This window comes from Aptenodytes patagonicus, chromosome 6, assembly GCF_965638725.1.
Source record: "Aptenodytes patagonicus chromosome 6, bAptPat1.pri.cur, whole genome shotgun sequence".
Lineage (NCBI taxonomy): Eukaryota > Metazoa > Chordata > Aves > Sphenisciformes > Spheniscidae > Aptenodytes > Aptenodytes patagonicus.
Window position 1 is genome coordinate 61720184 of NC_134954.1, and position 26184 is coordinate 61746367.

Here is a 26184-nt window from a genome sequence, read left to right on the forward strand (position 1 = left end):
CTTGATACAGCACACTGTGTTTCGTAGCTCCACCTTATCATGTAATCCCTTTTATTGAACATTGCTTTGAACTTGTTGAGGTTCCTGACACCGTTTGTAGAACAACTGGTTAGAAATTTACCTCAGAGACAAAAATATAGTCCTAAATTTGAACTAAATTCTTCCCTGACCGCTTTATTTACTGTATTTTGTACTCATCATTACTTTTCCAGAAGTGCTTTCTTCTCCTGCCTGGGCAGTGTGTCTGTGAGAGTGTTGCTCTCCTCCATATCATTAAAAAAAAAATAAATCTAATATCTAATTGGTGTTGCATTTTAAGCTTCTTAATAAACATTCCATCAGCTATATATGGAGAAAAAATTGTGTTTCAAAGTGCTTGAAAACTATAATACGTACAATTTTTGCAGTCTCAGGTGAAGCAATCTGAATTCTTTCTGTTTTATCATTATCGTGCTTTTTTAGGTATTTCATTTTGGTACTGCTTGGTACTGGAACAGTCTCTTGACCGTTCTTAATTGATCTACTTCTTTTTTTGGAAGCTTAAAAACGAATCCATTTGAATTTTTGCAATACTGAGCAGCATGAGAGAGGGCCTTCATCTATCTCATAGGCCGTGTGCCTGACTAAGCATCGTCATATGAGGAATTCCCTCTCTACAACAGCATGACATAGTTGGTTTATGTTTGTATCTTATGACCTACTAAAAATACTATCTTTCCTTCCTGCTTACCTTCTAAGATCCTCTTCTGCAGAATTGGTGTATAACCACTTTGTATGCAGTTTCTGTATTTTTGCAGTGGATTATGCCTGCTTGATAGAGTATGGAAATTGTCCAAACTTATAAAAGAAATGTATGTTTTCAGAAAATAGTTTTCTAGCTAAATTTTTAAGAATAAATGTTGTTCGTATGTTCTGAAGACACTAATGACACTTTAAGAATGTCGTGTCGTGTGTGTCGTCCCCCCCCATTTACGCTTGTGTTACTGGGAATGAAGGAGATCTTATATAGATTTCAGTAAATGACTGGATACAGTGTCCATGAGGGGTTGTGGAAACTACTGGGATTAGTAGAGAAAGCATAAACTGAATCAGAAGCTGACCAAAGAGAAGACTGCAAACAGCTATACCGTAAGAGCAGCTAACAGGATGGAGAGAGATTATTAGTCATGCTCTTCAAAAATCAGTCTTGAAATTAATCCTGTCTCATTACATTCATTAATAACCTTGGTGCAAGAATTATGTCTCTTCTTATTAAAAGCTGTAGATAACACAGAGTTCAGAAAATTTTTTAGTATTTCAGAGGACTGGATTATCCTGTAAGGAAAAATAAGATAAACTCATAGATTTGAGTACTAAAAAAATAGATACAATTTAATAATACAAAATCAAGTATTTAAGGCATAAGAACATTTCTTTGGTTTTAGGAATTATGAATTAGTAAGTAGGAGAGGAATTTGGGAATGCTGATAGTAATGTAGGTAACGGCTCCCAGTATGAAGCACAAGCAAGGTTAACCCACCGAATAGTTACCAGTGGTTCACTGTCAGAGCAGAATGTATCTAATAGTTTTTGCACCCGGTCTGCATTGGCTAATGATTTTTATTACTGGCTTGGATAACAGAAGAGAATTGGGGATAGCATGTCTTAAGTTTCACCCACAGCACCAACTAGGGGTGACTGCAAATATGTTGGAGAAAAAATTTAAATGCAGAATTTTTATATGTTTTTTTGTAAACCTGTCAAGGTAAAGTAGGGTCGAATTCATTAGTGTCTGTAGAACATAGTGTGTTTTTTAAAATGTATTTAGAAAACTATTTTCTAAGAAATATATCAATCTTTTAAAAGTTTAGACACTTTCTCTTGTGCAGTTGTTTTCCAGACTTTGTTTACTTTTTGTATGAGAATACACCTGGAAACAAAAAGCATTCTTTGAGAGTTTTGAAATGTCTTAGTTTTTAAAAGGAATTACATAAATCAGATTCCAATTCATAAGACACAGTTAAAATTTTAATATAAAGATTAGAAACTTAGTTTTAACAGTAATCTAAATTATAGGTAGATATCCTGATTTACCGAGCTCATGACAACAAACTGAAATAATGGCCTCTTACTTCAGGAGATTTGTGCTGAAACCAGCTGAGGTCATAAAAGAAATTCTAGTTCTGTCCCCATTTCTCTGAAAAAGAATGCTGCTACTCAGTGCCCTATTAGGACAGACAAAAGGCTGATGAACAGGAACATCTGGATCCAACTGTCAAATGGCCTAGTGTGGCAATACAACTAATTGCAGCTCGCTCTTAACATTTGTGTCCTAGTTCAGATTTACAGCATTTGCAATAAGATTATCAGTCTGTTATGCTTTTTTTTTTAATGTTTGGAAAAAAATAGGAAGGGGGAAAAAAACTTTATTTGTTTCTGAGCAATTGATGTAATTTTAATAATTGTGAGGAGTAGATAGTGTCCTTTAAAGGCTACTGTATGGACTGGTCTGGCTGTCTTAAACACTTTTTTCAGTGCTGACAATGTGCCAAGGTGAGCTGATCATATGTGTTTTAAACCTTAAGGATGTTTGGAATGCTTTTGATGGTTTGTATGCCTATACGTTCTATATACCAATGTGATTTCTCATAAAGTATTGTGCATTTTAATTAAATGCTGAATTGCCTTTCCTTTAGGATTTCTGTTCCTGCTTGTGTTTAGTCTCATCTGAGCTTACTTGGATCAGATCTATTACAATACAAAAAAATGTACAGGATTCGTCTACATAGGAATTTCTTGTAAAATAAAATTCTGCTAACAAGCAAAATCATTATTTCAAACCTGTTCTTGTGGACGTTCTTATTCCCTATTGAGTGTCTAATTGACCTTTGGTTGAATTCTCTTCTGAAGTGAAATAAAGGCAGCCTTACTGTTGAATAAATGGGTGCTGGTTTGGATTATGTTAGAAAAGGAAAGATGAAAAGAGAGAGAAGGAAAAAGATATGTTAGATTTTTGGTAAACTGGATCGAAACCTGAACATCTGAAGTGATTTGTCTTGAGCTTTTGGGGGAGACATCTTTTATTTTTTCTTTCTGGAGGAAAAAGATTTTGTGGATTCTTTTATGCATCTTAAACGTCTTAACTATCAAAATACACAGAAGCACAAAATATCAATATGTATGGAACATAAAATTAGAACAGGTAAGAAGTGAATGTATTTCATGTGATAGTTAAAAAATTTTACATGACTTGGGCTCCTAAGCACTTACAGCAGTTCTGAAAAGTAAATTTAAAGTATTACTTCAATGTCAGTCTCTGTGTTTGTTTTAGAAAGAAAACTTAGATTTCTAAATCAGTTAAATGGTTTTGAAGAGTTCATTTGCCATCTGAAAGGCATCTTACCACTTGTAACCTAATGCTAACTAAGCTGTCTAATAGATAGGTGCAGCTAAAAATACATAGGGATCTTAATACTTCTTTCCCTATGCCCAATTAAACATTGGCTACTGTGTATAAATATTTTTCTTGTGTAGCAATTACTGTTTCAAGACCTACACGGATGTCTGGTGTAGTAATTTTCCAGAAGATGATAACTCAGGCACACATAGTTAAGCCTATGTCCCCTCAACTCTTCTCATTGACTATAGCAGTAATACATCCCTTGAGCACCGTAAACTCTCTGAAGCAAGGTTCTCTATGGCTATGCAGATTCCTAAGTGTATTTTTAATGGAATTATTCTAAATGTTATTAATACTTTGCCTTTTCAGAGGAATATATACATTCACTGACATCTTAAGAGTTGTGTTCATACACCAGAACCTTTCTGAACACTAATATTAATCTTAAATCTTTCACTTACAAAGGTTTTGGCCCCTGTTGTTGAGAAGAGAAACTTAAGAGCATGTGTATAGGTGATGCAGCTTCCCAAACCTGTAGGGAGCCTGCAGTGGTTCCTAGAGGCAGATTGTTTCATCCATTTTAATTGCCTTTGCCTTTTTAATTCCAGTGCCACCATCTCAGTACTTCTTGTGATCTCCTGCTGTAGCCAGGGTGTGATAGAGGTGGGTGGTCATCGCTGATGTCGGCTGATAGGTTTTTGACTAGCATGGTGTGGCAGAAGCAATTGCATGGAGAGGTCAAGATCTAGGATGCCGCATTCAGGTAACTGTTAGAAACAGCTGATAATGACAGAAGTTTGGAAGGGAAGGAGCAGATCCTGCTTTATCTCTTCCTTCTGCTGCTGCTTCTTTTCTGCTTTACCCACAACTGGGCATCAGTACACGTCTTTGGAGTCCTTTCCTGTACAGCTACATGGTATTTTCAGGTAGGAGAAGATGTATCATCAAGCAGCTAGATAATCAACTTGGCCTTGCCTACCCCATCCCCTACTGTCTGAGCTGAAAGTTTTATGCCAACTATATTAGATGAACTGGCATGAAACTCTTCATAGCACACCACCTTTAATCTCTCTTTGCTTTGTCTTTTATTGGCAAAAGTGGCAATGATTATTTTCAATATATGTTTATCTGTTTGGACTTGGACATCTGCAGGATAAGAAAAAATGATTGTGAATTAAAAGTGTAGACTCCAGTAATATTCTGGCAAATAGTAAAACTGAACACGCAATAAGAAACTTCAGTGAAAATTACTGCTAGAGAGACTAATTGTAGAAAAGTGTATCAGCACCAATTACAGCAGGAAAGTCTGTCTTTCTGGAAAGGTCTGCCAAAGTCATTGATGAAGATAAAGCCCAGTCTTTCCTGAGCTGCTTTGTGTGATTGTGTGCCAAAGGTGATATGCTAAAGGGATCATAGACTTTATGCCAAGTTCTGTGGGATTTAAGGATTGCTTGTTAACTAGAGGAAATTTTTTTTTTGAGTTGCATAAATTAACCTTTCTTCTAACAATTTATCTTTTGTTTATGTATTACTGTTCCTTTTTCATTTGTACTGTCATCATGATTCTCCCCCCCTGCCTCCCCCGCCCCCCATGCACTAGTCACTTTTCATACCACAGGGAGAAAAATTCTGCATCAAAAGGACTGGCACAGCACGCACTGCAGATAAGAACCCGAGTGCCGTGTTGGATCAGATTAAAGATCCAGAACTCAGTAATCCTGACAGTGATGAATAACATGGAGAAGTATAAGACATGGGTCCTGTATACAGTGAACCTTCCTTCGTGTAGCCACTGGTTATAAGTCACTTTCCTGGTTTTGTTTGGTTTTAACATGTAGGTACTGATGGCTATAACTTTTGTTCTGTAGAAGATGTAACTATTTTTAAATGTTCATGGTAAACCCAAAAGCATTTCCGGTGTCTTTCAGGCAATGAAGTACTGGGCTGAAAAAGGAAACCACTGGTGGTATTATCTTTTAAATAGAGTGCATTGTATAAGCTTTAGTGTTCATTTTCATAGCAAAAGAAAGAACAAGCATACATTTGAAATTGTGAGGATCATGTTGTTAATACATATGGCATATAACTATTATAAAAGACCTTATTCTAATGCCAGTACCTGATAAGAACAGCAAGAGATGTATGACCAGCGTGGGCTGCTGCCACTGACTCACTGTGTAATGACAGGCAAATTACTTTGTTTTCTGCATCTCGTTCTACTCCTTTATAAATGAGAAATATTGTTTCCCAGTGAAACTCTTTGAGATCCTTGGATAAAAGGAGATTTTTTTTTTGTACGCCTACTGAGTATATAAATTTGAAGTGAGAAAGTGCAGCAAATACCAGGTTCTGTGCAAGTCTTTTACCAGCACAGACACAGTACGATGAGTCTCGCTGCTCATTATGGATTGTATTAAAGCATCTTGTACTCCTGAAGACCTCTGTAAAGCACAAGCAAAAAGAGGGGTTTAGGTCAGACTTGGCACTTGAGTCTGTGTTCTGTTCAAGCCTTTTTATAGTTAAGTACAGCCTCAATAAAACTTCTCTGACGTGTGCATTGGTAACTACCATTCCGATTTCTTTGATATGCCAGACACTGATGAAATAGTACAGGGAGCCTTTTAGAGCAGTTTTCTGTAAGTCTCCATCACCTCTTTCACATTGTCTTTGGCTATGTTTTATCACTGAATTTTCATAATGTTTTGGGAAACTTGACCTTTCCAGAACTGTCTGTGTTAACACTATAGTCTTAACATTTCCCCTGGCACCTCCTGAAACAAAATACAAATTAATGATTCAGACACCACAAAACAAATCACATGCCAGTTGTTTCTTCCCAACTATTCTTCATTGTCATTGTTTGCCCTATTGTATGCAAGTCCTTGTGTATTCTGTGGTGAAAGGGACCTAAATAATGCAGGAGATTTTAAGGGGTGTCAGTAGCAGATAAGTAGAGAAATGATGCAGTGGTTTCAGGTATATACAGAAGACAATTTGGATAAACATAAAAAGAATGCCATTATTTCAGCACTGACATGTGGAAGTTAACTTAGGTTTGATGTATGGTTTGGTTTTTAATAAATTCAGACTTATTTTGTGATAGTCCATAAATAGCTGTGGAAGTTTCTGGTCTCTGGTGCTTCAAGGAAGAATATGCTGTTGTCTCTTTTTGTAAATGATTGCCCCTCTGGTTTTGCATCTTTATCTCCTTCTATTTCATTTATCATAATTCTTCATCCCTTTTTAATTTGCTGACTTCCTTAGACCTTTTTCTTCACAAGAAGTGCCTGCTTTAGCTTCATCATTAAAAAAAAAAATTCATCCCATCAATTACTGTAGCTATCACCCCATTTTATACAGTCATGTTCTGCCCCAAATTCAGTAAATACACAATCTAAAACTTCAGTTTTGAATTTCTCTTTACATTTTCCCCCACCTCTTCACCATTTTCCACTCTTTTATTCTTCTTTTGAAATGGCTCTTACCAAAATGAATGATCTTCACTTGGCTGGATGCTAATACCTTTACTCCGTTTTCCTTGTTTTGACCATGAAAGAAGCAGCTTCCCCCCTTCGTGGCCACCTGCTGTCCTCCTTGTAGGAGCTGCTGTAGTGCTTATGCTGCTGCACAGTGAACCATATTGGGGAATTGGTCTGACTGAAAAATAATTTTGCCAAAATTGTGTTGCTTCTTAATTCCCCACTCTGGTTTACCATATGGCTGTACAAATGGCTGTGTCAGCAGTAGGGAGAGGATGATGCAAGGCTGGAAACAAGTGTCCAGACTCAGGAGTGGGTCAGGAATGCTGCGTTAGCTAGCAGTGCCAGGTTATGTCAAAATAAAGAGTTCATCAGAGTAAAGTCTAATTGTCTTTGACGTGATCACATCCTACTTCTGGAAATGCTGATTTCTGCTGCTTTTTTTCCTTAACCTCTCTCCCTGTCCCCCTTATTGTTTAACATATTTTCCAAAGCTGCTTGTTCATCTCTTTCTTGCTATAAGTGGTCAATAACAACATTAGTAGAAGCCTCCATTTCTCAGTGTGCACAGGAGGTGGAGCCTGTCATCCTCAGGACATGTTGAAAACCTCCTGTTTAAATCATTTGGGTGGGCATCATTAGTCAAACCTGTACCATCATTTGGAAGTACCTGTTAAATAATTACAATAAGGTTTCGACTGATAAGCTGTTGGAGTTGGATACGTATAAGTTTCAAAAGACTTATTTAAATCAGTAGTTTTCCAAGGCAGCACAGTATGATATCTGTTTAGTATGAAATTTTAAAGACTTAAGCCATTTTGGTCGAATCTTTGGCAACAAAAAAGATGTAATATAAGCTTATCTGCTTTCATGGTGTCTTTGCAGCAGGGACCGGATACCTTCACAACAAATAATTTTGTTTTTCATGTCCCTGAAATCACAAGGCACTCTTTGTAAACAAATGCACTGAATAGTCCCACCCTTTTCCTTAATCTACAGAGATACACTTTCATTAATCTGCAATCAAGTTATTAATAGCAGCATAAAAGCGTTTGTGGTTGGTTTTTTTTTTGGGGGGGGGGGGGGGGGGAGGAGGGAGAGAGGGTGGTTTGTTTTACTCTACAGATATTAAACTGATTCCGAAATGGTGAAATATACGTCTGAATTTGTTACCTGCAAAGCTGGGCATTTTCAGATTTGAGCCTGGGTTAAGGCCCACAAAGGTTATGAATTCACATCTAAATCCAATTCTGCATACTCCCACGGTGCCGGGTAAATAGACGTTCTAGCTCAATCCAAACCTGTATGTAATGCTGCATCTGCATGCGTTCAAGTCTCAAAATGTTTCAGCTAACCTAAGAATATCTTTTTGTTGTTCTTAAAAAATTCAAGTAAATTATGTTCCCTCTATTCCTTTATTTACTTGGAAAAAAGTTACAGGAAAAAGTGGCATTGATTAACAGTGTGATACACACTGTTGAGACAGTTTCAGCAGCTTGGCTTTGATACTCAGCTGCGTACGTCCTTTCAGAAAGGAATGATATTAATTACTCTCTGGTCAATCATATGAGCTGTAGTTCATTGTGTTGTCCTTGCCTTTCTGGCTATCATAATCCTGATTATTGACTTTCAAAATTTCCATTTCTTTCTAGGACAAAAGGATCAATCTTTGGTGCTTTCAAAGATCAAACCATGAAGTAAAACAAAAATCTGAGCTTAATGCTCTGAAACAAACATAAGCTCGCTCAGGCTACAGATGATCATTCAGTATTAGGGTTTTTTTCAGTAAATAGGTCATTTTCCAAACTTTAATACCAGGATTTGATACACAGCCCTGATGAAGGTGGACTGTTGAATTCCAGTCTCTTGAAGTATAACCCCAAATCAGAAATGGAAGACAAACTGTTCTATGGCATGTAAAATGTAAATAAATATGACTTTTTGTGGGTTTATGTCCCATGATCTCTACATCTTCTCCCAAAATATCCTAAGGCCTTATTATATGTGCAGTAGGGGATCTGATGCCCATGTCTGCTGCCCAAGGCTGGCAGCGCTCCCCTGCCCAAGAACTCTTACTGTCACCTTCCTTTTATTCTCAGTAGTCATAAAATGTCTTTTTAGCCTGTATCCGTTCTGTACTGCTGGTACCTGTCAATAACATGGATCCTACCTCCCACTCTTTTCCATAAGCCCTTGAATACTGTTCTCTCTTCCCTACTGAAAGGAAGGCATGATCTTCATTCAGGAGTTGCTCTCAGATTCCTGAGGTAATATTTTTCTTGAATTGCTGCCAGTGGAGATAGCGGTTGTGTTCTCTTTACCTAAATGTTGCTGTCAAATAGTCAGTTTTCTATTTCTCCCTTGTTGCCTTGCCTAGATTTTATGTACTTTCATAGATGTTGTATTTTTATCTGTAAGTGTTCTGAAAACAGGCATTTAAGTAAAGGCTCTCTGATCTCCCTTAACTCCGATATAGTTATTCTGGAAAGTAATTTTGTATTCTCTTAAATTCTCTGTCAATCATATTCAATAGAAAACTGAAAGAACTTCTTAGTGAAGCCAGCAAAACAGGAAAACAAGCTAACTACAAAAGTGAATTTCAGGTAAATGTTCAAACAACTTTAAGACCTTTCCCATCCCTTGTGGTTGAGATTAAAAATTCAACAGTCCATGGAATTGTAAGATGAGATGTAAAAACCTGATCTGTGGTGGTATTAAAACTTGCCATGTAATGGTGGCATGGCTACTCCTACTCCAGCTACTAATACCTTCCCATATCATGTTTCAGAGGAGTGTAACAACAAGTTTACAAAATGGCTTATTAGAATATGTAGTGGCAAAAATATTAGTGGTCATTCATTGATGTAAGTTATTTTGCTGTAGTGACCATCATGTGCCAGAGAGATGTACATGTAGTGTAGCCTATATATCTGTTAAAAAACAAAGCCTACCACAAAGTATGCATAAGCTGTAGGTTTGGGTATCTGTGGTAGGCTCTTCAGTTACTTATTTTGGATTTCTTGAGGGTTAGATGAGATTTTTCTGCACTTTCATGAGCTCTGTCAGCACTTGTTCAGTCTAGTTGGCACCTCTTCATTTCTCTCGTTTTTTTCAGCAGATTTTTCTTAGAGAAAGGCGGATGATCTAACGCTGTGAAGAAATTCTAATTTGCGTTTCTCTTTATATACTTCCAGAGGACAGATGGACATGTCTGTTATTTAATAATGCTCATGTTACATCCTTCGTAAAGAATCAGAATAGCTCCTAGCAGTCTGCCTGCCCTGTCAGTAGCAGACACAAGCTTCTGGCTGGTTTTGTGTTAAATAACAGGGATTTCTGCTCACTGGGCTCCAGCTTTCAGAGTTTGAGAACAGCACATTCTCGGATGGACATTGTAGATTCCACATACTGTTGGCAGCTGAGAAGTTCTCTTTCTTTGAGAGATTTTTGGGTGACCTTCTGGTAAATGAACATGCTGTGCTGGTTCTTGGAGAGTGGGAACTACTTTTCAAAAGGATAAGGCAGTGGTGGTAATAAACTCTTTACCATTGCCTCTCTCCCTGATGCACATAACATCGTGCCCATTCTTAAGAAATTGCCAGAGCATCCTGACACCAGCTCCTGAACCTGGAAGGGACAAGCTTTGTTTCATTTCTTTCCTTTGACTAGTCAGAACTGAAGAACACTTAGGTATTTCTCGGCTTGCCTTCTGAGCCACCCTGCCATTGACTAACACTGAAGGAGTGGCATGGTGCACGGCACTGGCTACCCGCTGTTTCACGAGTGGTGAGTAACGTTCCCGGCAGCCTCAGTTCAGTAATCGAGTGATGCAGCTGGAGCCGCATCTCTTTTGTTCTCTAGCTTCACAGACTCCAGTTTTAGACCTGCTAGCACTGACTTCAGAGGAGAGGACCTTTTCCAGCACTGGACAAAGCTGAGACTTTTCAAACCTTTACTGGACTGTAAAGGGACCCATCGATCTGTGTGTTTCGACTCTGCAACTTCCTGGAGCCATAGAAACCTTTCCAGTCATGGGTCACTGGGGTCTTCTTGCTGTGATCTAGGGAATAAATTGATGCCATTGTCGCACATTTCCACAGAAGGTTTCAACAATTTCATGGTAGGCCAGGATGTTATTGGTGTTACTCAGTTTCCTGACAGTTCTGAGACCGTTGAACTCTGATGTTGGCAGCTCATTTCAATAATTGCATGGTCGTATCTAGATGACTAGTCAGTATTTGCCAACCCATAGCGACAGATACTTGCTGAAGTGTACTTGTTCTGAAGTCAGTATTGCTAATGCCGGTATGGTGGCTGGAATTCAGAAGGGATAATCTGGATTTTGTTGTCTAGAGTGCTCCCCATAATCATAATGCAATTGTAACGTATTCAGATCTCCTTTGTATGCTATTAAAGAATGCAGTTTCTATATCTGCTCCCAGGTTTATTATTCTGTAATGGGAAAAGGATCCTCTCCATTTCATGGGTTGAAGCTTTTTTGCCTCTTCGTAATATGGCAAGCTTGTTCATCTGTCACAGATCCACTAATTATATCAGGAAGGACTTAACTGGGAAAACCAAACTAAGCGGCTAGTGGTTTGGTTTTGGCTTGGCACTCAATCTTCATGAGCCTTACTATTCTGGGCTGCCTCCTACATCTTTGTTAACATGAAGCTTGTTGCTAACTCAGTTTACCACTGCATTCTTGGAAACACTGAATTTCCTAAAGTCCTTATTTAAAGTACTTCTTGCAGTGAAAGACTTGGTCCCCCAGAAGAACTGAATCTGATCTGTGATATTCTGATGAGAACATCTTGCTATTTAGAAAGAAAGTAACTGCATTGTGTCAGCAAATACGGCTAGTGCTTGGGTGATAGTGGTGTCTTCCTTTTTGGAAAATATTTCTTCTGAACATTTGTGGGAGTGCAAGGAAGAGCTTTGTGCCCTCAGCTGAGCACAGTACCACTGTGCAGAGAGAGACTGCTCTGCAGAACAATGCTCCTGTTGCTTTCACCTGTGGCTCCTGCAGCTAACTGGGCTGAGCTGCAGGGCTGCCAGCAGGGGAAGGTGCATGTGAATAGACATTGGAAAATAGAAGAACCCAGTTACTTGGTTTCTTTGTTAATGTGCACATTCCATATCCTGCCATATGTCCCTTTTCTTTAGCTTGTTAATTCTGGGATGTTATAGATGATGCCTTCAGAAGTGCTTCAGTAATGTTAGACTGTGTGCCTGTTGTAAAACATCATTAGAACAAACTAAGAAACAATTTATTTTGAATAATGTTAGGGTAATGTTAGTGTTAATTAATTTTTCCATGCTTTATTAAAATCAACAACAACAACAAAACACCATTTTGTTTTATACTTACAGTGGTATTAAATGAGACTCCTGAAATTTTCTTACCTAAACCCTGAGAACCTATCTCTACAGGAGTTGGAAGGAATAATATTTTTCACAGGCAATATAAATAAACTGCACTTCTAAGATAATATAGTTCAGCTATTAGCTAAATAGCTTTTTAGCTTAGCCTATTCTTTTTTGAGGATATGAATTCTAGATAATGAAAAAGTGTTGGAATAAACGGTCCAAGGCAGTATTACTGATGCTGCCTTATAATAAAAGAAGTCACATAATAGTGTAATTTTTATGATACCGTGTCTTTGCCTCCAAGGGAAAAAATAGTGATTGTCTGTATGAGGTAGAAATTTCACTTTCTGTCATGTAATACAGAAGGCAGCAAATAGTTTGGGGAAGCTGAGTTTAATTATAAAAGAGTGCCTAAAGAAGAGGGTGTAAGAAAGCTATTGGGCCTGACTGCAGAGGCACATGAATGAAAAGAGGTTTTAAACATAATGCTCAAGAGGAGCAGTGCAGGTGTGCTGACTCAGAGAGCTCATCACCTTTTAATGCCATCTTCATAGATTCATTTGTATGTTGTTAGACTGTTCTTTCTCAATGCGCTTTATACAATATTTTTGCTTTGAAGAAAAAATGAATGTAATCTTTTATCTTCTGAGCGTCTCTTCACGCTTGATAGAAGCTGTAAGTTTTCTTCTCTTTTTATATATCGGAAAACTTAGCTACCGGGAAGCTGTATCGTGTCACTGTCAACGTGTTTGTGCATGTTGAGAATAGACTTGTACTTAATCAGTTTTCCTGCAGGGATTTCTCTTCTCCTGAAAGTCTGGTTTTGAAGGAGGTCGTCCCTAAGCATTACAGGCATTGAATTAATTCTGTTGGTGAAGATGATCGAAAAATGAGGCTGGGCTAAGTTCTGAAACCCAGAATTAACTTAAAATTTGTGCATCTGGGAGACTGTTAGGGGGAAGTCACTTGACTATGCAGGTCCTTTACGGATTTTTCTGATGGTGTGGGAATCTTTCTGTACCTCATGTTAAAATCTGTGAAATTTAAAAGTCTTTTAATGATTTTTGGTAATGCTATGTAGGTGGTGATGTTGCCATTCATCCCTTCCATTCATAGCCATGTGGAAAGCATCTCAACAGAGTGCATCAGACACCTGTGGTGTTACTCTGACTATAGATGTACCTGGCATCTCTCTTTAAAGCTTGGGAGCAGACTTGAACATGGTTCTTGTCTCTTGGCTACAGTTTTTCTTATTGCCTCCAGGTGGTACATGTTTGGTTTTCTGTGGGGGACATTTTGGTAGTTTCTATTGCTGTTCCATCTTCTGTGCCCACCCCAAAGGAGTAGGGCATGGAGTAGCAAAGACAAGGATGGAATAGGCCAGCGAGAAGTTGAAAGGTGGTTAGATAAATGGGCATAATGTAGGGAAGGATTTGAGTGGAGAAGGGAATTGAACAGTTGGAAGGGGGACCGTTGGAACCTTGAGAAGTGACAAAGGGATGTGGAGGAGGTCTGGAATACTTGAAGGAGGGGAATGGTACGGAACTGATGGTTTCAGTAATAAATAATTATCTTTGTAGTTTCAGTGTGGCTGCTGCATCAACCTGTGAATCTGTAACCCGTGTTTGTACCTGCCTTTCCAGGGAAAACAACAGGAACAAGAGCCAGGCTATTTTAAGACTACTTAATTAGTATATTACTTAAATTGCCTAATGATGCCTAATGACTTTTAAAGTGCTATTAGTAGCCACATTTAAATGTCTGAAAACATAAACTTAACAATGTGCTATCTCTACTGTCCACTGTTATCTATTATTTCTTTCAGGGATAACATGTACTTGCTAAGACAAAAAAATCTTGCATTTGATGTCAAATATTCATAGACAAATGGTTCTCCCAAGAGAGGCCAGATCTGTCTTTATAAAATGAGAAAATATATTGAGAAAACTTTCTTGTTTATATTATCAACTTGATAGGAATTTTTGTTGTCTATAATGGTATTCATAAAAGTAACTTAAGTATTCGTTACTGTAACTTGTTTTCATTTCTTTGCAAGGCTGTGCTGATACCTTTAAGAGTCATAGCCTTTTATCGTGACCTCATGAACTCTGAATATAAGCAAGAATTGTAGTGGGAAATTTTAGAACTGTATTTTCTTTTAAATAAAACACAAATGCCTAGAGTAAGCTCTTCTAGAGCTTTTGGGAAATTAAGCTAGATTCTTCATAAAAGTTGCCTCATGTTCATTATTTTTGAGGTTTGGTTACTGAATTGATCTTACAGGAACGATTTCTCATTTGTTCAAGTTAGTACTAGTGGAGACTAATCACACCTGATCTAATGGTGAACTTTTTTCTAAGGACTGCCCATAATTTTGGGATGGCTGACACCAGGTTGAATTCTAGATGTTCCTTCCTTCTACCATAGACAGTCTCTACACATGGCATTATTCAGAGGGAGACATTGCACAGATACTCATTTATGCTCTGTATTTTGAGAGGTGTTTTTTTTTTTCCCACAGTAGCTTATGTTCCCTTTTAGAAAAGGGAAATGGATCTGTCCCAAAATGTTGACTGCTTGGCAGTTGAGCAGAAAAAAGTGTTCAATGATGGCCTCAAAGGAAAGGTATTTAAGGAAGTGATGATTTTACTTGCTGGCAGCTTCCTTTCCACTACTCTTATAGAAAACAGCAAAATTTTTGATTTTCACCTTTACCAAAAGGGCAAGAAGCTGGGAAACTTGGGTACATTCTGCAAATCTTTTTCTTGTCAGGGACACTTAAATTTATCACGTCTGTCAGAAGACTTGAATCTTTTTGGCTCCACAGGCTTGGAGGAATTTCAGAGTTTCTTTGTCAGAGATTCACGTCTCCATATACCAGTGCACACTGGAAGTATGGGTCACTTAGTATGTTCGAATCCCTGAGAACTGAAATGCTGGGCAGAAATATGCCTACTTATTAAGTCCTTTACTCTGTTTGGCATGAACCACGATTACACCTAGAGGAAGTAGTTACTTCCTAGGTTTAAGAACTGCAGCATCATTTCCATGCTTAGTTTTGACTGTGAGGAGTTACTGCACTGTGTTTGATAGGGGGTTTGGGTAAATGTCAGCTGTCTACATAATAGCTTGTGCTGAATTTCTAAATATTAAAGGTCTGCTATTGTAAAAGTACATTGACTTGTTGTCTTACTGATACACTTGTCAGATAGCTTTGGAGACAGAATTTCACCCCTTGTATAGAAATAATGAATGTGGTAGCAGGGTGAGTTATACTGTGACTGTTGCTTAGGCCATCATTGCAGATCAGCTACTTAAATTGTGTGTTCCTTACATGCTTTTGGAAATCATGGTATTGTGGATAAATTGGTTTTTTCTTGCAGATTTACACTACCTTTTTATTTTGACTATGAAATCCCTTTCTGGCATTTGTAGCATGCCAACTTTGTTGAAAACATGCTCGCTAAGCCTTGTGTTAGGTCTCCGCTGTCAGGTTTTACTAGACTACCACATGCTTCAAATGCTTGTTCATGAATTTGAAACAGGTAGACATTTAGCATAATCATTCATTATTACTTAAAGTACTTTTTCAGTAGAATCAAAGGAGAACCGAGGGCACTGAGGGAGTTGGTTAAAATCTGTCATTCAGACCTGCTGCTTTGCATAGTCCCTGGCTCAGCAGAGGTGGGGCTCGAGAGCTTAGCACTTGCATGGAGGAGCAGAGAGAAGTGATTGCAGTAAAGATGGAACAGCCTTGCAAACTTCTGGTTTCTAACAGCCTGGGGATTATAACTGGTTTTGTTCAGTTACAGTAGTATCTGTTAACTGCAATATAGTGGAAGAGGCTATCCAAATGGTTTTTTTGCTAAGCTTTTTTGTAAAGCTGCTGTATGCTGGAAGGTGAATTAGTTTGCATAGAAGGCTCTTAAATCAATCTGCTGCTTCAGTCATTTGACTTCAAAGAGAAAAAATAATGCTATATCCTTATATTTAAAACAGTGGGAAAAGATTGTTAAAGGCTAGGACGTCGCAGTCTCTCCCATATACAGTTGAACAGTAAAATCACATATGTTCATTTTTAACAGTAATTTTTTTTTTGCACAAGTAGTATGAACTTCACTGTGGCATATAAAATAAATTCATCACTCGATTTAAGACTTCTTCTGAGAGCAACTTCTATGGTTAGATTATTTTATTATGAATAAGTAGAAGTCGGTTACAGGCAATGTAGTGGAAGAGTTGATTTGTGTTTCACTTACTCAAAGTTTAGTGACTAGATATGTAACCAGCTCTGTCAGCGTGGTTTTCTTAGAGTTAAGCTTTGTTTAAAAAAAAATTAAAAAATAAAATTGGTCTGGTTTTTCATACCACAAGTTTGAGAAAGTTTGCTGTGATGACATGGATGTGTGGACTTCTGTATTGGGCTGTGGCTACAATCCGGTTGGCATTTATGGTTCTGGTAGGAGAAAAAACAAAAACTGAACTCACCCCCAGCCTCTCAGCTGAGGCATGGCAACTGTGCTTGCAGCCTGCAACACAGTGAAGAGGCTTGGGGTGGGGATTTGAACCATCTTACAGTTTTAGAGGCAGAGAAAATATTTTGCAGGATACTTCCAGACCTCGGGTTGCTTTACAAAGAAGAATAAGAGGTAATTTGATTACTGTCAAGGTATCATCAGGGGCGATGGGCTCTTCCTGTGTTGGTTTGTGGCAGGAGTTATGTGCTAGCTTCCTATCAGGAAATCAGTTTGGCCAGATGAAAGTTATCAGGAGCAGCAAAGAAGGAAGTAAATGAAATTGAAGACCCTGTGATATGCAGGTGATTAAACTGCGTTCAGGGTTTTGTTCTTGCTTAAAAGTGGTAAATACATGAGAGAAACCATAAATAGCAGTGTGATAAATAGTAGTGTGACATTAAGCTTATAAATAGCCTTTTATAATTTTGTAGTACTTTCTCCTTTTAATAGCCTGTTGCTCTGTAACTTCAGCACGCACTAACTGCATATGTGTGTTCATTTGCCCTTCTCGGCAATGTTTTCTTCCAGCTGGAGCTGTGATGGTTTTTTTGTTGCTTTAGTTGATCAACTGGCTTGTAACAGTTATGTGCCTGCTTTTTCAGTGGACACGAAACTTCATACTGAACTGAGCCAATATTATAAAGAAGCATTAAAGCCTCTGTTGTCTTCCTGAACATGAATGCTTTAGAGGAAATTGTAGAAGTTGTTTTTCTACTAAAAATAAATTCAGTAAATTATAGAATAATTGAATTAATTCATCTCAAACCAACAGTATTGAAAGTTTATTGCTGATTCTGAATGGCAGCTGATTTTAAAAGTTTTCAGCTCCAAGCAAAATGGCCAGATAATTTTTCTCAGTCGGATGTTTTATTAAATGAAATGACACTAAATGCTTTTATATAGAAAATGTATACCCCGCCGTACCTGGAAAATAATTTGCTATTACATTAGTAAAAGGAATCTAACTTCTAATTAAAGGTCTGAGATTTAATTGGGTGGGCTGAGATGAATAGTATATAAATACAGAGTTTGTCACTGAATTTTAGTTTTGCTTGGGTGACATGGTGTGACTTCATTTTGGTGCTGTAGTGCATTAAAAAATTCCTTCTTTTTAGGTTTTGCGCCTGTTGCAGTTGTATACCTGCAACTTTGTGCCTTTACTTTTTAGATACAGGAATGTAGGGATTTTTTTGTTGTTGTTGCAGTATAGTCATTGTTAGCCTTGACAGTGTGATGTTGCTTTTGACACCATTAATAACATCTGCTATTTTTGTTAAGTTAATTTTGTGGAAACTTCCAAGTATTACTGTGTAATTCTACAAAGAACAAAGCTATAAGGAAGAAAACAGTCATATTCAGAAACAAAAAATAAAACTTTAAAGTTTTTTCAGAAGTCTACTTTGATGAACCCTGGTAAGAATTATAAACCTTTTATGTAAGTTTGGATCTTGTCTTTCGTCTTGTATTACGTTTTCTTTCAATACTTTTTTTTTTTACAGAAGCTTTATATGCTTCTGTAAGTTTGTCAATTTAGTTTCAAAAGAAGGAAATGCATCCCAAAAGGAAAAGCATTTTTAGATAACTGTTAGAAATACGCATGAAGGTAATTTTTCCTCTTACTCGTGTACGTACAAAATTGATTGTAGTTTAACAATTTACAAAACTCGGAATATATGAAGATATGTGCACGAAGCCTGCAGTCTGGCCTTAACATTTAATCATGTCATAACGCCTGACAGGGTGCAACTGTTGAGGTCAGTATGCCACAGTTTTGGAAAACTTTTGGTTTGGCTTTGAGTTTCACTTCGTAAGAAGCATAGATAGAATTGTCCTGTCGTTTTCTGGTCAAGATCTTTGAAAATGATCCTTTTACAAAGTAAGTTTGTACAATTTACAAATCTGGGGAGCTTAGACCTCTGTAAGATACTTTGCTAAAGAAACTAACCCCCCCAAACTGTGATTTTTTTTTTTTTAAATTTCACTGCATGTGAATGGTTATCAGATTTAACTGCTTAATCACTTGAATGTGAGTGATACTTTCATTGCCAGATTCACTCAAATAGTTTTGAACTTCTAGTCTTCAGCTGGCTTGAAAATGGAAATTGTTTCCTGTAAAGAAAATCTTTGAGAGGAGGCAGAGGCAAGTCAGAAAAATACTTACCTGAGCTGTGCTGAAGTTGTAAAAATGTGAGAGCTCTTAATAATAAATAAGTAAATAAAAGGAGAATTTAAAATGTGGGATGATATGAATAGGATGATTCTTTCGCTACAGGGCAGGTCCATCAGCAAAGCTGCTCTTGCCCTGTGTGGAGAGCTTTTCGTTCTAGTGTCCAGACGTGCTTTGGGGTCTCTCTCGAGTGCACACCCCAAGAGCAACCAAAGAGGCGACCTGCTCCGCTCTCATACCCCAGGGCCAAAAAGCTGGGGAGAGGCCGAGTATCCGGGTGCTCGGGAAAGGAGTGCGAGGCAGGGCGGCTGAGAGCCAGGGGCACGGATGGAGTGAGGTCACTTCTCTGAGCAGCGCTGCTGGAAGACTTCCCTTGGTTTGTTTTCTGTTGGAGGAGGAAGTGGAGTTGACAAGGGTTTTCCAGGCAGGTAGCCAGACAGGCATTATTTTAATGTTTCCAGCGGAAAATCGGTGTTTTTTGGCAAAACTGAAATTTTCCATGTGAAAATTCCTATTTTTGTGGAAATGGCATTTCTGATGAAAAACTAATTTTGATGGAAAGTGTCCAATTGGTTATATTCAGCCTTAGAATTAGCATCTGCTGTGTTTAAGTCTATTGAAGATAATTTGGCTTAGGTTTAACGACTCTGAACAGGATATACAGAGACAACTTTCCTCCCTCTGTCTAATACTTCAGTTCTAGTGCCAGCCAAAATTCAACTTGAAGTTGGCTATGAGTAGAATAAAAGCTTTTTCCGAATTTTGCCAGTTTGTTTTCAATTCAGAATTCTGTGAAGCCTTCAGCTTCAAAGGCTTCACAACACAGATGCCATGGCTGGAACTAAAGCTGCCAATTCAATTAGCTGCTCTGGACTTGAAGATCATGCTGCGTGCAGCAGTATTGATCTGTGGGTGCTTGACTGGTTAATAGTTAGCCCACAGATTTTCTCCATCAGTATGTTTTGTGTTGATGTTGTCTTCAGATAATTGTGGTTGAGACTTGTACAGTGTATAGGATGTGGGACTTGTGTTCATTTACAGTCACACCAAGTGAGAACATGTAACTTTCCAGCATTTGGTGTTTTACCCGTGTTTTATCTGCTTAGTTGTATACAACTGTTGAGGACTAGCAGTTGTTATTTACATGTAATTTCTTTCTCTTTTTGGCTTCTTAAATTGTGTTAAAAACCCCTCTTATTTGCAGATGGAAAAGCTGAAATCAAAACCTAATTCTCACTTGCTACATTTCCTTGATTCAACATGTGTAGTCAGGCTGTTAATATTAGTGTCCTGAAAGGACTGTACTAGGTTATTATAGCTATAGGCAGTTGTACATTGTCATTAAAGGCTTGAAGATTACCAGGCTCCTTTTTAGTTACTAAAGATTTTGGTTTCTACTAGGCCTGTAGAGAACTGTAAACTCCTTTTTTAATAGGTAAAGAAATCTTTTTAGAAGTTGTATAGTAAAGGGGAGTCAAATTTAGTTACCCCTTGATACTTTTGAGGAAAGCTGTAGGAAGAAGTTTGGGTTTTTTGAGTTTGTTGGGTTGTGTTCCACCCCCCCCCACCCCCCCCCGCCTTTCTTAAGCAAGATATAAAATACTAACTTGTTGTTATCACCTGGTGCTTCTGGTTTTAGTTTGTCCTAACTTGCACTGATTTCAACCCTTTTTTCTTTTGGTGAGTAGATACTGAGGCTTCCTAGTCTTAGGGTTGTATGGGAGCCAGAATTTCCTTTTAATGAAAAATCTATTTAACCTAGTTTAGGAACACAGTTAAAAAAATACTGCAAATTTATTTTGAGAAGTTTCTATCAAGAAGATATGTTAGTAATGTTTCATTATAGTCTCCATTTATTACATCTTATTATAGCATTGAGTCATGAAGCCAAGAATATGAGATCCAGCTCCAGGAATGGGAAGAGATAGATGTAGTAATCATCTGTGTGAGGGTCAGGGACTGACATTTTTAAGGCTATTTTCAAACAAGGGCAGGTTATAGATATAATCAAGTTTAAAATATTAGAGGTGGAACTCACTTGGAAAACTTTTCTATTTATTCCTGGTAATCTTTACACATGATAAACACCTCCAAATACGAACTGACAGCTGCGTACTAGGAAACAAGGTGGTTTTATGTCTTACCAATGCATTTTCATATTTGTTTAATTTATAATATTTTTTTAAAAATAGAAGGATAGTTAAATTCACCATTTTGTGATATTTAAACAGTACTTCTCTTCCTAGTTCTTTTTCCTGGCAGCTTTATCCTTTTCTGACTGCTTCAGCTATTTGCCCTTCCACAGGGTTTGGTCTGCATTTTTAATTTTTTTTTTTTATTTTTAAAAATAGTTAGATTTAACTTTTTTTCCCTGCTAGCTTTGCCATTTTCCATCCTAAATTGTTTATTCCAGGAGCGTGGGCTGCTGCTAATGCAGTGCATAGGTTTCTTTGCTGTCCGTCGCACTGGCTGAAGTGGTTGTATAGCGGTGCAGTGACCATAGCCGTGCAGCCAGGGGCTCTCCCCTCCGTGTGTCTTTGCTGGCTCACAAGCTGGCCACTGCTATAGCTGGTGATTGCCATCAACTTCTGTTTTCATATTACAGGCCTTAAACTATACCAGTATCTTTGCTTAAAGACATTTCTAGCTTCAGCTGCCTGCTCTCTGTTTCTTCACACCATGGTATGCCTTTCCTAAACTATTCTGTAAAGTGGTCGCACTATGATCCAGGTGACTCCTGAAGATCAATTATAGTTTATTGCTTAATAGAGGGATAGGTGTGTGTTTTCTGGTTTGTTAAGGTGCGTATATGTATATTGCTATCATATAGAAACTTTCTAGGCTTTCTGTGCTCAAAATAATCTCTGAAACCTCACATAAAATTCACACATCTTGTTCAAGTGCGTGCATGACTTGTTTCATAAAACTTCCCTTACCCCTGAGTATCACCTGAAAATAAAAGGTCTCCAGGTCAGAAGCAATGTGGCTGTACAAATTCATGATGTTTCAAGTCTGATTGTGGCTTCAGTGTGTCACCTGTAGGACAGATGGGTTTGTGTTTGTTGTGAATAACCATAGGTACTCAATATGAAGCCTTTTCCTAAAGGCACGTGGACTCTGGATTTCTTGCATCATTTGGAAGTGATGCAAAAGTCCTGTCTCTTCTGAAGTACTGTTATCATCAGGTCAGTGAGTACTCAGCCTTGAGCTGGCAGGAGGTAGCTGGAAGGAGGTTTTCTGTTGTCTTTGCATTCGTTCACACTGACCTGTAAGACTGTTGCAGTTAGAAGGGAAACAGGGTGAACCTGCTGAAGTAGGGTAGGGTAAAAAAAAAAATTAAGTCTGACTATTTTAATTCTAGATCTTCCTTAGCTGCAGACTTCTAGTGTATTGGGTGTATTTCTTCAGCCTCTCTGAAGCTCAGTTCATCTAGAAAACTGGTCAAAAACTGAAAAAAAGAGATCAGATTTACTATGAAAGGATGTGCTATAGAAATCCAGTGCATTTATCAGGCTGCCAGTTGTAATGCGGTGTGGACAGGTATTCGCTAGGAATAAATTTGAAACTTAAAAATGAACCATATTGAGCTGTTTGGAATCTGTATTTGTAAGTCCATTTGTCTTTTTTTTTTGTCTTTTTTTTTTTCTCCCCCCCCCCCCCCCCAATTTTACTATCTTCTCGGGCTGTATCTCATCTAGAGTCCTGGATAGTGAAGATGGAAGAGTTACTTTCTTCATGTGAAAAATGTCTGCGCCTAGAAAGGGAGGACATAACGGTTTGAGGTTCAAAATAATTGGCAGTGTTGATGGCATGGTTTCTAAGAACTACTTTTTTTTATTAGTACTCCTTCTAAACTGTGCCAGTAAGTATTACAATCTGAAACTAAGGAATTTTATCTTGCTGTCTTTGTGTTTCCTGAAATGTTACGTATAGGAATGAAGAAAAGCAGATAACCAGATGTCTTGTACTATACTACTTCAGACCCAAAGCAGAGAAAGGGAGCAGCTGAATTTGAGAGGCTTTTTTTGGAGCGTTGTGCATACAGTTCAAGCATAATAAGTATTGGCATTTAATTAGATGAAAGTGTCATTTATGATAGGCTTTTCTGTTCGCTATGCTCTTGTTCTTGCAGGAAGGGAGGAGCAAGGGAGGGAATTGTCAAATTGTTGAAATAGTTTATTTTTCAGATGAAATAGTAGATTGCTACAGTATTACCAAACTAATTTGCTGTGTTCTGGTATATATTCTCCAGCTTTCTCTAACAGATTGGTCACTATCCTGTGTAGAGTGACCAAACACTCGTTAATTATTATTTTTATGTTGGAAAGAATGAAATTCTGGGAGTGACAGAGCAAGGTGTTTTGCCTTTAACCTTTTGTCTCTATTAGTAATTATGTGATTATTACAGTGAAAATCTTGCTTGATATCACACAGCAGTTGTTCAAATTTGAAACCCCTATCCAAAGAAGTAGATAAAAAGCATTATCCAAGGAGGTCTTAATATAAAAAGAGGTTCTCAAGTAATTTTTAAACTGAGAGTAATTATTAATTTAGGTGTCGAGTCTGTACTGAAATCTACAGCCAACCCCATGAAATCCTCGTGTTCATGAAAGGAGATGAACTAACAATTTTAGGAACTTATCTGAAGAAGTGGATAGAATATTAATTCTCTCTTACTGGCTCGTTTATAGGAGAAGCTGATGGTGGGGGAGAGAAACTTCTTTTCTCTCAGCTGTTGAACTTCGGGCCCAAAATTTTCAGAAACTGTCAGATGTACTTTAAGAATTAGTGCTTTTTGTGTTAGATTTGGCTTTTCACGTGGTTGAGGATTGGGGGTGTGGAAGAGGAGGATGTAACAGTAGCTCATTCATTGAAATGCAGGTGAAGTTATGGACATTTTGGGGGGCATGTGAGTATGTTGCTCTTTATTGCTCTTAAGAGTGAAATACTTGCAGATAGGAATTTCTCTTCCTGTTCTGTACTTCTTGCATCTGTGAGGGATTTAATCAAGCAGCTCAGAGTGCCCGCACATAACAGAAGTCTTGAGGGAATGTATAAAAGCAGCTGGAGATTAGATAAGTTTCGTGTACCAGTTTTGCATGCGAAGCATGTAGGCTGCTCAGGGCCGGGCTGTAAAGAAGGGTGTGGGAAGCCCTGACTGAGGAGGGGGGTGAGCTTGGAGCCCCAGAGCTGCCAGCCCCATGCAGATACCTGGGATAACGAGAGGTCAATTTGGTTACCCACCAGCGAAGAGAAGTTGCTGAGGTTTTGAAAACTACCTTCCGAACTTCCAATGCTGATGTCTCCTTGTATTCAATGATGTCTTTTGACAACTCTTTGAGAAGGAATTGTGCTTGTAGTTACACTGTCAGTCACTGTAACAACCAGTTTGTCAACAGGAAAAATGCAATATCCCTCTTTTCCAGTGGAAGTTTTAGGAAGAGTTTAATAAGTGGCCATATGATAGCTTTACGGGAGTATATTATTTTCCCTAAGCAGAATGAATTTGATTAATTTATATATTACAGATAATTAATAAACTTACAAAAGAAACAGAAGATTTTGGTAGAGCCCAGAATCATTAATGATGCTGTTGCCTGGCTAGAAGTCTAGCTTGAACCTTTGCACCTGGTGCCAACAAAGTGAAATGACCCAAAGTTTACATATCAACTTTCAAGAATTATGGATACTTTCCATTGTTTGGTCAGCAGAAAGCAGGAAGAAATGAATGAAGTACAAATTGTTGGAATTAGTTCAGGATTGTGGTGCATGGGTCGATTCACTTAAATGAAAATGCATTTCTACTCTGATTTTATTTACAAGGAATGTCCTGAAGCTGTGTGCTACATGAAAATTGCTGAAAGCTTTCAAAAAAAATTTTTGAAAGGTAAAAAATTTGAACTTTTTTTTGTTGGACTAATGTGGACTTCCCTCAAAGTAGTGCACAATCAACTAATGTTTAGCATTTTCAAACTGGTTTTGGTTAAAACATCTAATATAGTTTCACTAACATGTTTTCAGTAAATGTATATGAAGATGGGTTCTAGATATAACTCAGTGTTTGTTTGAAATGCAGTAGGTTGTATTACTCAGTTTAAACCTTCAAAATTTTCTTTATACTTCTAATGGTTGGTTTGTTTTTTTTTCCTCCTAATTGGAATGTCTGGATAATTTTAGTAACCATGGGGTCTGTAATCTATTTAATGTATTCAAGCTACATCACGTTATAAGAATGTGGGTTTTCTATGAGTCTGGCCTACTTTTCCACCTCTTGTAGCAAATTCATGTATTATGTTGGACCCAAATCAGCAGGTGGACTACAGTGGAAATACATGCCTTCTGGGTTGCTAAAATACCAGCTTCTAAACAAATGGAAATCTGGCAATGCATTAGCTTCTTAGCTGCTTTAGATTAGCCATGAAAAATGAAATTTCTTATGTCCGTTCACGCACATGTGCATACTGTACTGTGCTAAGGTGGTTGTCTTTGTGTACAGTACACGATGCAAACTCTCTTTAAAAGAACTCTTTGCTTCAAGTCAGTGAATCGGTTGCACTCTTGGATAAATTAAATTTCAGTTAATTACCTTCTTAACCAACTGCTTATTTATTAAGCTGCTTAAAATTGGTTAGTTTATTGTAAGCCCAAGCAAATCGTCCTTTTGCTGTATACTTTTACATAAAAGAATAGAGGATGCCGAGAATTCGCTCGTGAAGCTTCTGTATGCTCTTTAATGCCCTAACCAAGCCCGTATCACAGGAATGTTCTGCCCTTTGATAGGGAACACTCCCTAGAATTGCTTCATCGCTTGAAACCTGAGCTCAGGCAGGAAATGTACAACTTACTCCCTCCACAGACCTGAGAGGTAGGTGGAGTTTCATTGCACAAGTTCTGTCCTTCTCCAATTGCTGTAGCAACATGTGCTTTGGATTATTAATTCAAGTGTCTGAATATTACATGCTTAGCAGAAGACGCTGAAAAATTATAAGCAGAAACCTTCTTCATATGCAAAGATTAATCTGATTTAAATCCGATTTAAATAAGCCATTTCCATATGTGGAAAGATTTTGAGTGTAAGTGGCCATGGTGCTGTCCATGACACAGATATGCACACACAGTAGTACCTTGCTTAAGTTAACCTGTGGTTTAAACCAGTTGTTCTCAAACTTTTTTTGTCTTTACTCCTGTTTCTTTTGGGGTTGTAGATTTTGATTTGGAGCTTGAAGTCAGTCCTTTATTTGTTCCATACTAACTTTAGCTATAACATATTTT

At 37.9% G+C, this 26184-nt stretch overlaps 1 protein-coding gene across 3 annotated transcripts in view; it reads left to right on the top strand.

The window, feature by feature from the left end:
• The window catches only part of PTPN4 (protein tyrosine phosphatase non-receptor type 4), a 121923-nt gene that overhangs the window by 13270 nt on the left and 82469 nt on the right, over positions 1–26184 (top strand). Inside the window, exon 1 of one of the 3 annotated variants that reach the window (XM_076342930.1) lies at positions 24781–24799. The exons of the other annotated variants lie outside the window; for them this stretch is intronic. The gene's annotated coding sequence lies outside the window, so the exon portion shown is untranslated. Of the gene's footprint in view, positions 1–24780; positions 24800–26184 lie in introns of those variants that run through there. 3 annotated transcript variants of the gene reach the window in all.